Source organism: Triticum dicoccoides, chromosome 1B, assembly GCF_002162155.2.
Source record: "Triticum dicoccoides isolate Atlit2015 ecotype Zavitan chromosome 1B, WEW_v2.0, whole genome shotgun sequence".
Lineage (NCBI taxonomy): Eukaryota > Viridiplantae > Streptophyta > Magnoliopsida > Poales > Poaceae > Triticum > Triticum dicoccoides.
In genome coordinates this window covers 150,431,037-150,446,470 of record NC_041381.1, presented here as the reverse complement: position 1 = coordinate 150,446,470, position 15,434 = coordinate 150,431,037, and positions in this window count along the sequence as shown.

Below are 15,434 nucleotides of genomic sequence, written 5' to 3'. Positions count from 1 at the left end.
TATGCAAGGGATGAACAAGACTATTCCCGAGCTCTTCGCAATGCTGAAAGCTGCGGAGGTAGAAATCAAAAAGGAGCATCAAGTGTTGATGGTTAACAAGACCACTAGTTTCAAGAAAAAGGGCAAAGGGAAGAAAAAGGGGAACTTCAAGAAGAACGGCAAGCAAGTTGCTGCTCAAGAGAAGAAACCCAAGTCTGGACCTAAGCCTGAAACTGAGTGCTTCTACTGCAAGCAGACTGGTCACTGGAAACGGAACTGCCCCAAGTATTTGGCGGATAAGAAGGATGGCAAGGTGAACAAAGGTATATGTGATATACATGTTATTGATGTGTACCTTACTAGAGCTCGCAGTAGCACCTGGGTATTTGATACTGGTTCTGTTGCTAATATTTGCAACTCGAAACAGGGACTACAGAATAAGCGGGCACTGGCAAAGGACGAGGTGACGATGCGCGTGGGAAACGGTTCCAAAGTCGATGTGATCGCAGTCGGCACGCTACCTCTACATCTACCTTCGGGATTAATATTAGACCTAAATAATTGTTATTTGGTGCCAGCGTTGAGCATGAACATATATCTGGATCTTGTTTAATGCGAGACGGTTATTCATTTAAATCAGAGAATAATGGTTGTTCTATTTATATGAGTAATATCTTTTATGGTCATGCACCCTTGAAGAGTGGTCTATTCTTATTGAATCTCGATAGTAGTAATACACATATTCATAATGTTGAAGCCAAAAGATGCAGAGTTGATAACGAAAGTGCAACTTATTTGTGGCACTGTCGTTTAGGTCATATCGGTATAAAGCGCATGAAGAAACTCCATGCTGATGGACTTTTGGAACCACTTGATTATGAATCACTTGGTACTTGCGAACCGTGCCTTATGGGCAAGATGACTAAAACACCGTTCTCCGGTACTATGGAGAGAGCAACAGATTTGTTGGAAATCATACATACTGATGTATGTGGCCCGATGAATATTGAGGCTCGTGGCGGATATCATTATTTTCTCACCTTCACAGATGATTTAAGCAGATATGGGTATATCTACTTAATGAAACATAAGTCTGAAACATTTGAAAAGTTCAAAGAATTTCAGAGTGAAGTTGAAAATCATCGTAACAAGAAAATAAAGTTTCTACGATCTGATCATGGAGGAGAATATTTGAGTTACGAGTTTGGTATACATTTGAAAAACTATGGAATAGTTTCGCAACTCACGCCACCCGGAACACCACAGCGTAATGGTGTGTCTGAACGTCGTAATCGTACTTTACTAGATATGGTGCGATCTATGATGTCTCTTACTGATTTACCGCTATCTTTTTGGGGATATGCTTTACAGACGGCCGTATTCACATTAAATAGGGCACCATCAAAATCCGTTGAGACGACGCCTTATGAACTGTGGTTTGGCAAGAAACCAAAGTTGTCGTTTCTTAAAGTTTGGGGCTGCGATGCTTATGTGAAAAAGCTTCAACCTGATAAGCTCGAACCCAAATCGGAGAAATGTGTCTTCATAGGATACCCAAAGGAAAATGTTGGGTACACCTTCTATCACAGATCCGAAGGCAAGACATTCGTTGCTAAGAACGGATCATTTCTAGAGAAGGAGTTTCTCTCGAAAGAAGTGAGTGGGAGGAAAGTAGAACTTGACGAGGTAACTGTACCTGCTCCCTTACTGGAAAGTAGTTCATCACAGAAAACTGTTTCAGTGACACCTACACCAGTTAGTGAGGAAGCCAATGATAATGATCATGAAACTTCAGATCAAGATACTGCTGAACCTCGTAGATCAACCAGAGTAAGATCCGCACCAGAGTGGTACGGTAATCCTGTTCTGGAGGTCATGCTACTAGATCATGATGAACCTACGAACTATGAAGAAGCGACGGTGAGCCCAGATTCCGCAAAGTGGCTTGAAGCCATGAAATCTGAGATGGGATCCATGTATGAGAACAAAGTATGGACTTTGGTTGACTTGCCCGATGATCGGCAAGCAATTGAGAATAAATGGATCTTTAAGAAGAAGACTGACGCTGATGGTAATGTTACTGTCTACAAAGCTCGACTTGTCGCAAAAGGTTTTCGGCAAGTTCAAGGAATTGACTACGATGAGACCTTCTCACCCGTAGCGATGCTTAAGTCCGTCCGAATCATGTTAGCAATTGCCGCATTTTATGATTATGAAATTTGGCAAATGGACGTCAAAACTGCATTCCTGAATGGATTTCTGGAAGAAGAGTTGTACATGATGCAACCAGAAGGTTTTGTCGATCCAAAGGGAGCTAACAAAGTGTGCAAGCTCCAGCGATCCATTTATGGACTGGTGCAAGCCTCTCGGAGTTGGAATAAACGTTTTGATAGTGTGATCAAAGCATTTGGTTTTATACAGACTTTCGGAGAAGCCTGTATTTACAAGAAAGTGAGTGGGAGCTCTGTAGCATTTCTGATATTATATGTGGATGACATATTACTGATTGGAAATGATATAGAATTTCTGGATAGCATAAAGGGATACTTGAATAAAAGTTTTTCAATGAAAGACCTCGGTGAAGCTGCTTACATATTAGGCATTAAGATCTATAGAGATAGATCAAAACGCTTAATTGGACTTTCACAAAGCACATACCTTGACAAAATTTTGAAGAAGTTCAAAATGGATCAAGCAAAGAAAGGGTTCTTGCCTGTGTTACAAGGTGTGAAATTGAGTAAGACTCAATGCCCGACCACTGCAGTAGATAGAGAGAATATGAAAGATGTTCCCTATGCATCAGCCATAGGCTCTATCATGTATGCAATGCTGTGTACCAGACCTGATGTGTGCCTTGCTATAAGTTTAGCAGGGAGGTACCAAAGTAATCCAGGAGTGGATCACTGGACAGCGGTCAAAAACATCCCGAAATACCTGAAAAGGACTAAGGATATGTTTCTCGTATATGGAGGTGACAAAGAGCTCATCGTAAAAGGTTACGTTGATGCAAGCTTTGACACTGATCCGGACGATTCTAAATCGCAAACCGGATACGTGTTTACATTAAACAGTGGAGCTGTCAGTTGGTGCAGTTCTAAACAAAGCGTCGTAGCGGGATCTACATGTGAAGTGGAATACATAGCTTCTTCGGAAGCAGCAAATGAAGGAGTCTGGATGAAGGAGTTCATATCCGATCTAGGTGTCATACCTAGTGCATCGGGTCCAATGAAAATCTTTTGTGACAATACTGGTGCAATTGCCTTGGCAAAGGAATCCAGATTTCACAAAAGGACCAAACACATCAAGAGACGCTTCAACTCCATCCGGGATCTAGTCCAGGTGGGAGACATAGAGATTTGCAAGATACATACGGATCTGAATGTTGCAGACCCGTTGACTAAGCCTCTTCCACGAGCAAAACATGATCAGCACCAAGGCTCCATGGGTGTTAGAATCATTACAGTGTAATCTAGATTATTGACTCTAGTGCAAGTGGGAGACTGAAGGAAATATGCCCTAGAGGCAATAATAAAGTTATTATTTATTTCCTTATAATCATGATAAATGTTTATTATTCATGCTAGAATTGTATTTTCCGGAAACATAATACATGTGTGAATACATAGACAAACAGAGTGTCACTAGTATGCCTCTACTTGACTAGCTCGTTAATCAAAGATGGTTATGTTTCCTAACCATGAACAATGAGTTGTTATTTGATTAACGAGGTCACATCATTAGTAGAATGATCTGATTGACATGACCCATTCCATTAGCTTAGCACCTGATCGTTTAGTATGTTGCTATTGCTTTCTTCATGACTTATACATGTTCCTACGACTATGAGATTATGCAACTCCCGTTTACCGGAGGAACACTTTGGGTACTACCAAACGTCACAACGTAAATGGGTGATTATAAAGGAGTACTACAGGTGTCTCCAATGGTCGATGTTGGGTTGGCGTATTTCGAGATTTGGATTTGTCACTCCGATTGTCGGAGAGGTATCTCTGGGCCCTCTCGGTAATACACATCACATAAGCCTTGCAAGCATTACAACTAATATGTTAGTTGTGAGATGATGTATTACGGAACGAGTAAAGAGACTTGCCGTTAACGAGATTGAACTAGGTATTGGATACCGACGATCGAATCTCGGGCAAGTAACATACCGATGACAATTATATTATGAGTTTATGCATTTTGATGTACCGAAGGTTGTTCGGAGTCCCGGATGTGATCACGGACATGACGAGGAGTCTCGAAATGGTCTAGACGTAAAGATTGATATATTGGAAGCCTATGTTTGGACATCGGAAGTGTTCCGGGTGAAATCGGGATTTTACCGGGTTACCGGGAGGTTACCGGAACCCCCCGGGAGCCATATGGGCCATCATGGGCCTTAGTGGAAAGGAGAAAGGGGCAGCCCAAGGTGGCTGCGCCTCTTTCCCCTCCCCTAGTCCTATTAGGACTAGGAGAAGGTGGCCGGCCCCCCTCTCTCCCTTCCCCTCCGAGGAATCCTAGTTGGACTAGGATTGGGGGGAGGAATCCTACTCCCAGAGGGAGTAGGACTCTCCTGCGCCTCCCTCTTTGGCCGGCCAGCCTCCCCTCCTCTCCTCCTTTATATATGGAGGCAGGGGCACCTCTAAACACACAAGTTGACACAAGTTGATCCACGTGATCGATTCCTTAGCCGTGTGCGGTGCCCCCTGCCACCATATTCCTCGATAATACTGTAGCGGAGTTTAGGCGAAGCCCTGCTGCTGTAGTTCATCAAGATCGTCACCACGCCGTCGTGCTGACGAAACTCTTCCCCGACACTTTGCTGGATCGGAGTCCGGGGATCGTCATCGAGCTGAACGTGTGCTCGAACTCGGAGGTGCCGTAGTTTCGGTGCTTGATCGGTTGGATCGTGAAGACGTACGACTACTTCCTCTACGTCGTGTCATTGCTTCCGCAGTCGGTCTGCGTTGGGTACGTAGACAACACTCTCCTCTCGTTGCTATGCATCACATGATCCTGTGTGCGCGTAGGAAATTTTTTGAAATTACTACGAAACCCAACAGTTAGCAATTGCCGCATTTTATGATTATGAAATTTGGCAGATGGATGTCAAAACTGCATTCCTGAATGGATTTCTGGAAGAAGAGTTGTATATGATGCAACCAGAAGGTTTTGTCGATCCAAAGGAAGCTAACAAAGTGTGCAAGCTCCAGCGATCCATTTATGGACTGGTGCAAGCCTCTCGGAGTTGGAATAAACGTTTTGATAGTGTGATCAAAGCATTTGGTTTTATACAGACTTTCGGAGAAGCCTGTATTTACAAGAAAGTGAGTGGGAGCTCTGTAGCATTTCTGATATTATATGTGGATGACATATTACTCATTGGAAATGATATAGAATTTCTGGATAGCATAAAGGGATACTTGAATAAAAGTTTTTCAATGAAAGACCTCGGTGAAGCTGCTTACATATTAGGCATTAAGATCTATAGAGATAGATCAAGACACTTAATTGGACTTTCACAAAGCACATACCTTGACAAGATTTTGAAGAAATTCAAAATGGATCAAGCAAAGAAAGGATTCTTGCCTGTATTACAAGGTGTGAAATTGAGTAAGACTCAATGCCCGACCACTGCAGAAGATAGAGAGAATATGAAAGATGTTCCCTATGCATCAGCCATAGGCTCTATCATGTATGCAATGCTGTGTACCAGACCTGATGTGTGCCTTGCTATAAGTTTAGCAGGGAGGTACCAAAGTAATCCAGGAGTGGATCACTGGACAGCGGTCAAGAACATCCTGAAATACCTGAAAAGGACTAAGGATATGTTTCTCGTATATGGAGGTGACAAAGAGCTCATCGTAAAAGGTTACGTTGATGCAAGCTTTGACACTGATCCGGACGATTCTAAAATCGCAAACCGGATACGTGTTTACATTAAACGGTGGAGCTGTCAGTTGGTGCAGTTCTAAACAAAGCGTCGTAGCGGGATCTACATGTGAAGCGGAATACATAGCTGCTTCGGAAGCAGCAAATGAAGGAGTCTGGATGAAGGAGTTCATATCCGATCTAGGTGTCATACCTAGTGCATCGGGTCCAATGAAAATCTTTTGTGACAATACTGGTGCAATTGCCTTGGCAAAGGAATCCAGATTTCACAAAAGGACCAAACACATCAAGAGACGCTTCAACTCCATCCGGGATCTAGTCCAGGTGGGAGACATAGAGATTTGCAAGATACATACGGATCTGAATGTTGCAGACCCGTTGACTAAGCCTCTTCCACGAGCAAAACATGATCAGCACCAAAGCTCCATGGGTGTTAGAATCATTACAGTATAATCTAGATTATTGACTCTAGTGCAAGTGGGAGACTGAAGGAAATATGCCCTAGAGGCAATAATAAAGTTATTATTTATTTCCTTATAATCATGATAAATGTTTATTATTCATGCTAGAATTGTATTTACCGGAAACATAATACATGTGTGAATACATAGACAAACAAAGTGTCACTAGTATGCCTCTACTTGACTAGCTCGTTAATCAAAGATGGTTATGTTTCCTAACCATGAACAATGAGTTGTTATTTGATTAACGAGGTCACATCATTAGTAGAATGATCTGATTGACATGACCCATTCCATTAGCTTAGCACCCGATCGTTTAGTATGTTTCTATTGCTTTCTTCATGACTTATACATGTTCCTATGACTATGAGATTATGCAACTCCCGTTTACTGGAGGAACACTTTGGGTACTACCAAACGTCACAACGTAACTGGGTGATTATAAAGGAGTACTACAGGTGTCTCCAATGGTCGATGTTGGGTTGGCGTATTTCGAGATTAGGATTTGTCACTCCAATTGTCGGAGAGGTATATCTGGGCCCTCTCGGTAATACACATCACATAAGCCTTGCAAGCATTACAACTAATATGTTAGTTGTGAGATGATGTATTACGGAACGAGTAAAGAGACTTGCCGGTAACGAGATTGAACAAGGTATTGGATACCGACGATCGAATCTCGGGCAAGTAACATACCGATGACAAAGGGAACAACGTATGTTGTTATGCGGTCTGACCGATAAAGATCTTCGTAGAATATGTAGGAGCCAATATGGGCATCCAGGTCCCGCTATTGGTTATTGACCAGAGACGTGTCTCGGTCATGTCTACATTGTTCTCGAACCCGTAGGGTCCGCACGCTTAAGGTTACGATGACAGTTATATTATGAGTTTATGCATTTTGATGTACCGAAGGTTGTTCGGAGTCCCGGATGTGATCACCGACATGACGAGGAGTCTCGAAATGGTCGAGACATAAAGATTGATATATTGGAAGCCTATGTTTGGACATCGGAAGTGTTCCGGGTGAAATCGGGATTTTACCGGGTTACCGGGAGGTTACCGGAACCCCCCGGGAGCCATATGGGCCATCATGGGCCTTAGTGGAAAGGAGAAAGGGGCAGCCCAAGGGGGCTGCGCGCCTCCCCCCTTCCCCTAGTCCTATTAGGACTAGGAGAGGTGGCCGGCCACCCCTCTCCCTCTTTCTCCCTTGGGAATCCTAGTTGGAATAGGATTGGGGGGGGGGAGTCCTACTCCCGGTAGGAGTAGGACTCCTCCTGCGCCTCTCTCTCTTGGCCGGCGCCCCCTCCCCCCTTGGCTCCTTTATATACTGAGGTAGAGGCACCCCAAAGACACACAAGTTGACACAAGTTGATCCACGTGATCGATTCCTTAGCCGTGTGCGGTGCCCCCTGCCACCATATTCCTCGATAATACTGTAGCGGAGTTTAGGCGAAGCCCTGCTGCTGTAGTTCATCAAGATCGTCACCACGCCGTCGTGCTGACGAAACTCTTCCCCGACACTTTGCTGGATCGGAGTCCGGGGATCATCATCAAGCTGAACGTGTGCTCGAACTCGGAGGTGCCGTAGTTTCGGTGCTTGATCGGTTGGATCGAGAAGACGTACGACTACTTCCTCTACGTCGTGTCATCGCTTCCGCAGTCGGTCTGCGTTGGGTACGTAGACAATACTCTCCCCTCGTTGCTATGCATCACATGATCTTGCATGTGCGTAGGAAAATTTTTGAAATTACTACGTAACCCAACAGGAAATAGACTCGGGGGCCATAGATTTCACTAGAGGCTTCTCTCAAGAAAATAACATACGGTGGGTAAATAAATTATTGTTGGACAATTGACAGAAGAGCAAATACTTATGACAATATCCAAGGCAATGATCATGTATATAGGCATCATGTCCAAGATTAGTAGAACGACTCCTGCCTGCATCTACTACTATTACTCCATGCATCGAACGCTATCCGGTGTGCATCTAGTGTATTAAATTCATGGAAAAATGGAGTAATGCATTATGAACGATGACATGATGTAGACAAGATCTATTCATGTAGGGATATACCCCATCCTTTTAACCTTAATGGCAACGATACATGTGTGTCATGTATCCTTCTCTCACTGACATTGAGCACCGCAAGATCAAACCCATCACAAAGAACCTCTTCTCGTTGCATTTAAAATCAATCTAGTTGGCCAAACCAAACTAAAGTTTTGGAGAAGAAATACGTGGCTATAACAATCGTGCTGGCATACTGATCCAGGGATGGCACAAATACACAGAGGCTTGACCGGTTGAGGTCGGGTCGCTACATTGCCTCGGACGTGATGCCTATATATATGATCATTGCCTTGAATATCGTCATAACTATGCGCTTTTCTATCAATTGCCCAACAGTAATTTGTTCGCCTACCGTATGCTATGTGGCTGAGAGAGAAACCTCTAGTGAAAACTATGGCCCCTTGGTCTACCTCAATTATATAAAAAAAGCCAAAATATATTTGCTGCAATTTTATTTATTTTATTTTATTTTGCAATCGATCTATCTACCACTACGAGATTTGATCCTTGCAATCAACAAGTTCAAGGGGACTGGCAACCCTCTTGCCCATGTTGGGTGCAAGTATTTGCTTTTGCGTGTGCAGGTGCTATTCACGAGGCTTTGCGTGATTATCCTATTGGTTCGATAAACATTGGTTCTCATTGAGGGGAATACTTATCTTTACTGTACTGCATTTCCTCTCCTATTTGAGGAAAATCCCAACGCAGATCACAAATAGCACCCTCCCATTCTCATCACGTGCAGCGGAGCCGGAGAAGGGGAGAACTCATCGACTCTCCAAGAAATGAGGGAAGTGGGGGGCAAGTGAGAGCCCGACACTTCTCCCCAGTAGAACAAGGGGTGGAAGCCTTGGAGCATCTACAATAGGGCGCCCCGAACCCCCTATACGCTGGGCGGACAGTCCGCTGATATGTATCCATCGTATCTACTTTTCCTAATGCTTTTTCTCTTGTTTTGGACTCTAATTTGCATCATTTGAATGAAACTAACCCGGACTGACGTTGTTTTCAGCAGAACTACCATGGTGTTGTTTTTGTGCAGAAATAAAAGTTCTCGGAGTGGAACGAAACTTTACGAGGAATTTTTATACAATAAAAGAGAATTTCTGGACCCAAGAACCACCGGAGGGGGGGCACCTGGGTGGGCACAACCCACCAGGGTGCGCCACCCCCTCAAGGGGCGCCCAGGTGGGTTGTCCCCACATGGTGGCCCCGCAGACCCTGAAACCGACGCTATAAAATCCTATTTTTCCAGAAAAAATGAGGTAGAAAGAATTATCGCATTTCATGAGACGGAGCCACTGTTGTCTCCTATTCTTCATCAGGAGGCCAGATCTGGAGTTCATTCAGGGCTCCGGAGAGGGGGATCTTCGACCTTCGTCATCACCAACCCTTCTCCATCGCCAATTCCATTATGCTCCCCATCGGGAGTGTGTAATTCGTTCGTAGGCTTGCTAGTCAGTGAGGAGTTGGATGAGATTCATCATGTAATCGAGTTAGTTTTGTTAGGGCATGATCCCTAGTATCCATTATGTTCTGAGATTGATGTTGCCATGACATTGCCATGCTTAATGCTTGTCACTTTGGGACCGGGTGCCATGATTTCAGATCTAAACCGTTTATGTTATCACCATTATATTCATGTTCTAGATCCGATCTTGCAAGTTATAGTCACCTACTATGTGTTACGATCCAGCAACCCCGGAGTGACAATAGTCGGGACCACTCCCGGTGATAACCATAGTTTGAGGAGTTCATGTATTCACGATGTGCTAATGCTTTGTTCCGGTACTCTATTAAAGGAGGCCTTAATATCCCTTAGTTTCCAATAGGACCCTGTTGCCACGGGAGGGTAGGACAAAAGATGGCATGCAAGTTCTTTCCATAAGCACGTATGACTATTTACAGAATACATGCCTACATTATATTTATGAACTGGAGCTAGTGTTGTATCACCCTAGGTTATGACTGTCTCATGATGAATATCATCCAATGAATCACCGATCCAATGCCTACGATTTTCCTACATATTGTTCTTGCTAGGTTACTATTGCTGCTGTCACTATTGCACTTACTACAAAACTATTGCTATCACTGTTACCGTTACTGTTGCTGCTACCACTATTATCAAAACTATCATATTACTGTGCTACTGATCACTTTGCTGCAGATAATTAATCTCCAGGTGTTGTTGAATTGACAACTCAGCTGCTAAAACTTGCAAATATTTTTGGCTCCCCTTGTGTCGAATCTATAAATTTAGGTTGAATAGTCTACCCTCGAAAACTATTGCGGTCACATATACTTGTGGGTTATCAAGACCTTTTTCTGGCGCTGTTGCCGGGGAGCATAGCTATATTTGTTAGTCAATTGGGATTATTATCATGTTATCACTATGAATAATATGAAGGATGTTAAGGCTAAGATTTTTCTGTCTAAGACAAGGGGAGGTAAGGAACTGTCATCCAGCTTCGCTTTAGATTCACCTCCTATTATAAGTAAACTTGCAACACCACCACATGCTATTAATTCTGATATGTCGCAAGTTATTGATGATGCTAAATGTGCTATGAATGCTACTCATGATGATGCTAGTACCTTGTGTTATGATAATGTGCCACTAGGTGAATTTCTTGATGAACACATTGCTAGAGTAAGACAGCATGATATTGTTGAAACTGATCATGAGCTTGAAACTGAAAATCTTGAAACACCTACTACAACTAGCCCTCCTAGATACGAATTGCCAAAGGTACCGGAAGGTTATGCTATGAGTGAGGAGGCAACTAGAGATATTCTTGCTTGTAAGATAGAGATGATCTAGAAAAAATATTATGCAAGTATGATATGTCTCCAACGTATCTACTTTTCCTAACACTTTTCCTCTTGTTTTGGACTCTAATTTGCATGATTTGAATGAAACTAACCCAGGACTGACGCTGTTTTCAGCAGAACTACCATAGTGTTATTTTTGTGCAGAAATAAAAGTTCTCAGAATGGAACGAAACTTTGCGAGGATTTTTTATATAGTAAAAGAGAATTTCTGGACCCAGGATGGACCTAAGGGGAGCACCTGGGTGGTCACAACCCACCATGGCGCGCCAGCGCCCCCCCCCCCCCCAGGCGCGCCTAGGTGGGTGCTGCCCACGTGGTGGCTCCGCTAACCTCCAAACCGACGCTATAAAATCCCATATTTCCAATAAAATTAGGGAGAAAGAGTTATTGCGTTTCACGAGATGAAGCCGCCGCCAAGCCCTGTTCTTCCTCGGGAGGGCAGATTTGGAGTCTGTTTGGGGCTCCGGAGAGGGGGATCTTCGATCTTCATCATCACCAACACATCGCCATCGCCAATTCCATGATGCTCCTCACCGGGAGTGAGTAATTTCTTCGTATGCTCGCTGGTCGGTGAGGAGTTGGATGAGATTCATAATGTAATTGAGTTAGTTTTGTTAGGGCCTGATCCCTAGTATCCACTATGTTCTGAGATTTCAGATCTGAACCGTTTATGTTATCACCTTTATGTCCATGTTCTAGATCCAATCTTGCAAGTTATAGTCACCTACTATGTGTTATGATCCGGCAACCCCGGAGTGACAGAAATCGGGACCACTCCCGGTGATGACCGTAGTTTGAGGAGTTCATGTATTCACCATGTGTTAATGCTTTGTTCCGATTCTCTATTAAAAGGAGGCCTTAATATCCCTTAGTTTCCAATAGGATGCCGCTGCCACGGGAGGGTAGGACAAAAGATGTCATGCAAGTTCTTTCCATAAGCACGTATGACTATTTCCGGAATACATGCCTACATTATATTTATGAATTGGAGCTAGTGCTGTATCACCCTAGGTTATAACTGTCTCATGATGAATATCATCTAGCGAGTCACCGATCCAATGCCTACAAATTTATCATATATTGTTCTTGCTAAGTTACTATTGTTGCTACTGCTATCGTTACTGCTACAATATTACTGCAATCAATGTTACTATTATCGTTACTACTGCTGCTATCATCAAAACTATCATACTTCTGTGCTACTAATCACTTTGCTGCAGATAATTAATCTCCGGGTGTGGTTAAATTGACAACTCAGCTGCTAATACCTTCAAATATTCTTTGGCTCCCCTTGTGTCGAATCTATAAATTTGGGTTGAATACTATACCCTCGAAAACTGTTGCGATCCCCTATACTTGTGGGTTATCAAGACCTTTTTTTGGCGTCGTTGCCGGGGAGCATAGCTATATTTGTTGAGTCACTTGGGATTATTATCATATTATCACTATGAAGAATCTGAAAGATGCTAAGACTAAGGTTTTTCCCTCAAAGACGAGGGAAGGTAAGGAACTGCCATCCAGTTCTGCTTTAGATTCACCTTCTGTTATAAGTAAACTTGTAACTCCACAACATGCTAATAATTCGGATATGTCGCAAGTTATTGATGATGTTGCTTGTGCTATGAATGCTACTTGTGATGATGCTAGTACCTTGCTTGATAATGTGCCACTAGGTGAATTACTTGATGAACAAATTGCTAGAGTAAGACAACATGATATTGTTGAATCTGATGATGAACTTGAAACTGAAACTACTGAAACACCTACTAGAACTAGTCCTCCTAGATATGAATTGCCAAAGGTACCGGAAGGTTACACTATGAATGAGGATAGAGATGATCTAGAGAAATTACTATGCATGTATAAAGAAAGATCTCTGAATGCTAAAATGAAATGTGATCCTGAGTTTGCTACTTCACCTATTGTTAATAAGGATTATGAATTTTCTATCGACCTAGAGTTAATCACTTTGGTTGAATCTGATCCTTTCCATGGCTATGAAACTGAAACTGTTGTGGCACATCTTACTAAGTTGAATGATATAGCTACCCTTTTTTCTCATGTTGAGAAGATTCATTATTACTATATTCTCAAGTTATTTCCGTTCTCATTAAAGGGTGACAATAAAGCTTGGTACAATACTCTTGCTCCTGGTTGTGTGTGTAGACCCCAGGATATGATCTATTACTTCTCTGAAAAATATTTCCCTCCTCATAAGAAACAAGTTGCCTTGTAGGAAATATTTAACTTTGTGCAAATTGAAGAAGAGAGTCTCCCACAAGCTTGGGGAAGGCTTCTCCAATTGCTTAATGCTTTGCCTGATCATCCTCTTAAGAAAAATGAAATACTTGATATCTTCTATAATGGACTAACCGATACTTCTAGGGACTTCCTAGATAGTTGTGTTGGTTGTGTTTTCAGGGAAGGAACTATTGAACAAGCTGAAGACTTATCGAATAACATATTGAAAAATTATGATGATTGGACTCCTCCTGAAGCACCTATTAAACCCACTCCGAAGAAGAGGGGTATCTTATATCTCAGTCCTGAAGATATGCAAGAGGCAAAGAAATCTATGAAGGAAAAGGGTATAAAGGCCGAGGATGTTAAAAATTTACCACCTATCGAAGAAATACATGGGCTTGAAGCACCACCACCACCCAAGGTGGTAGAGGTAAAATCTCTAATGAAATTCAATGATAGCGATGATCCTCATAATAAACATCCTAGTCAATGCCTTTATGAATTTCATAATTACATTAGAGAGCAAGACCACTTCAATGCAAATGTTATGAAACAACTAAAATACAACTCTGATATGATTGCTCGCTTAAGTGACTTGTTATTTAGAATCTCAAATGATGTTAGAGGTGTAGGAAAGCATGCCTCTATGGTTCAAACACAATTAGAACAAGTTGCTAAATCTCAAAGCAAGTTACTTGATGAAATGAAAAATAATATAAGTGACATTGCTGTTAGAATAGCAACTAGAGGAGGTAAAATGACTCAGGAACCACTTTATCTTGAGGGACATCCAAAAGAATTGAACAAGATTCTCACAGGAACAACACCACTACACCTAGTTCTTCTAAAAAGAAAAAGAAGAAGAAAAATGATAAGACTGTGCCTGCTTCTAGTGAACCTGAAATAGAAAAACCTCCTGATAATAATAATGAAGTTTCTATCTCTGATGCTGAAACTCAATCTGGTAATGCACTCACCTTCTGATAATGAAAACGACAATGATGAGGTTCATGAAAACACTCAACCAAATGATTAGGCCAGTCTTTTTGCGCACTCGCTTGACTGATATCTTGAAAATGCCTCCTTATGCAAAGTATATGAAAGACATCATCACTAATAAGAGAAAAATACCAGAAGCTAAAATATCCACTATGGTTGCTAATTACACTTTCAAAGATGGAGTACCCAAAAAACTTGGAGATCCGGGAATACCACCTATACCTTGCTCCATAAAAAGAAACTATGTGAAAACTGCTTTATGTGATTTCGGACCTGGTGTTAGTGTTATGCCTTTCTCCTTATATAAAAGACTTGATTTGAATAAATTTACACCTACTGAAATATCATTGCAGATGGCTGACAAATCAACTGCCATAACTATTGGTATTTGTGAGGATGAGCCCATTGTTGTTGCTAATGTTACTATTTTGACTGACTTTGTTATACTTGAGATGCCCGAGGATGAAAACATGTCAATTATCCTTGGTAGACCCTTCTTGAATTCTGCAGGGGCTATTATTGATTGCAATAAAAGCAAGGTCACTTTTCATATCAATGGTAATGAGCATATGGTGCATTTTTCGAAGAAACAATTCCAAGTGAATGGTATCAATGTTATTGAAAAATCTCCGACAATCACTATTGGAAGTTTTCAACTACCTCTACCTACTGTCAAAAAGAAATATGAAATGCTTATTGTTGGGGACATCCATATCCCCATTGAGGTAACTTAGTGATTTACGAAAGTTCTTCGGTCTCATGCTAATCGAAAGTTGTTGTTAATAAGACTTGATCGACCTTATTAATGGATCATTTTTTAGAGGTATGAAGTTGATGAATTTAGTAAGCACTACCTTCTGTCCCTACCTTTTGTTTTCCGTTTTTATTAGTTAAATGAAATAAAATGCCATGCTTTGTCTGTTTTGTTTTTCCTATGCAATAAA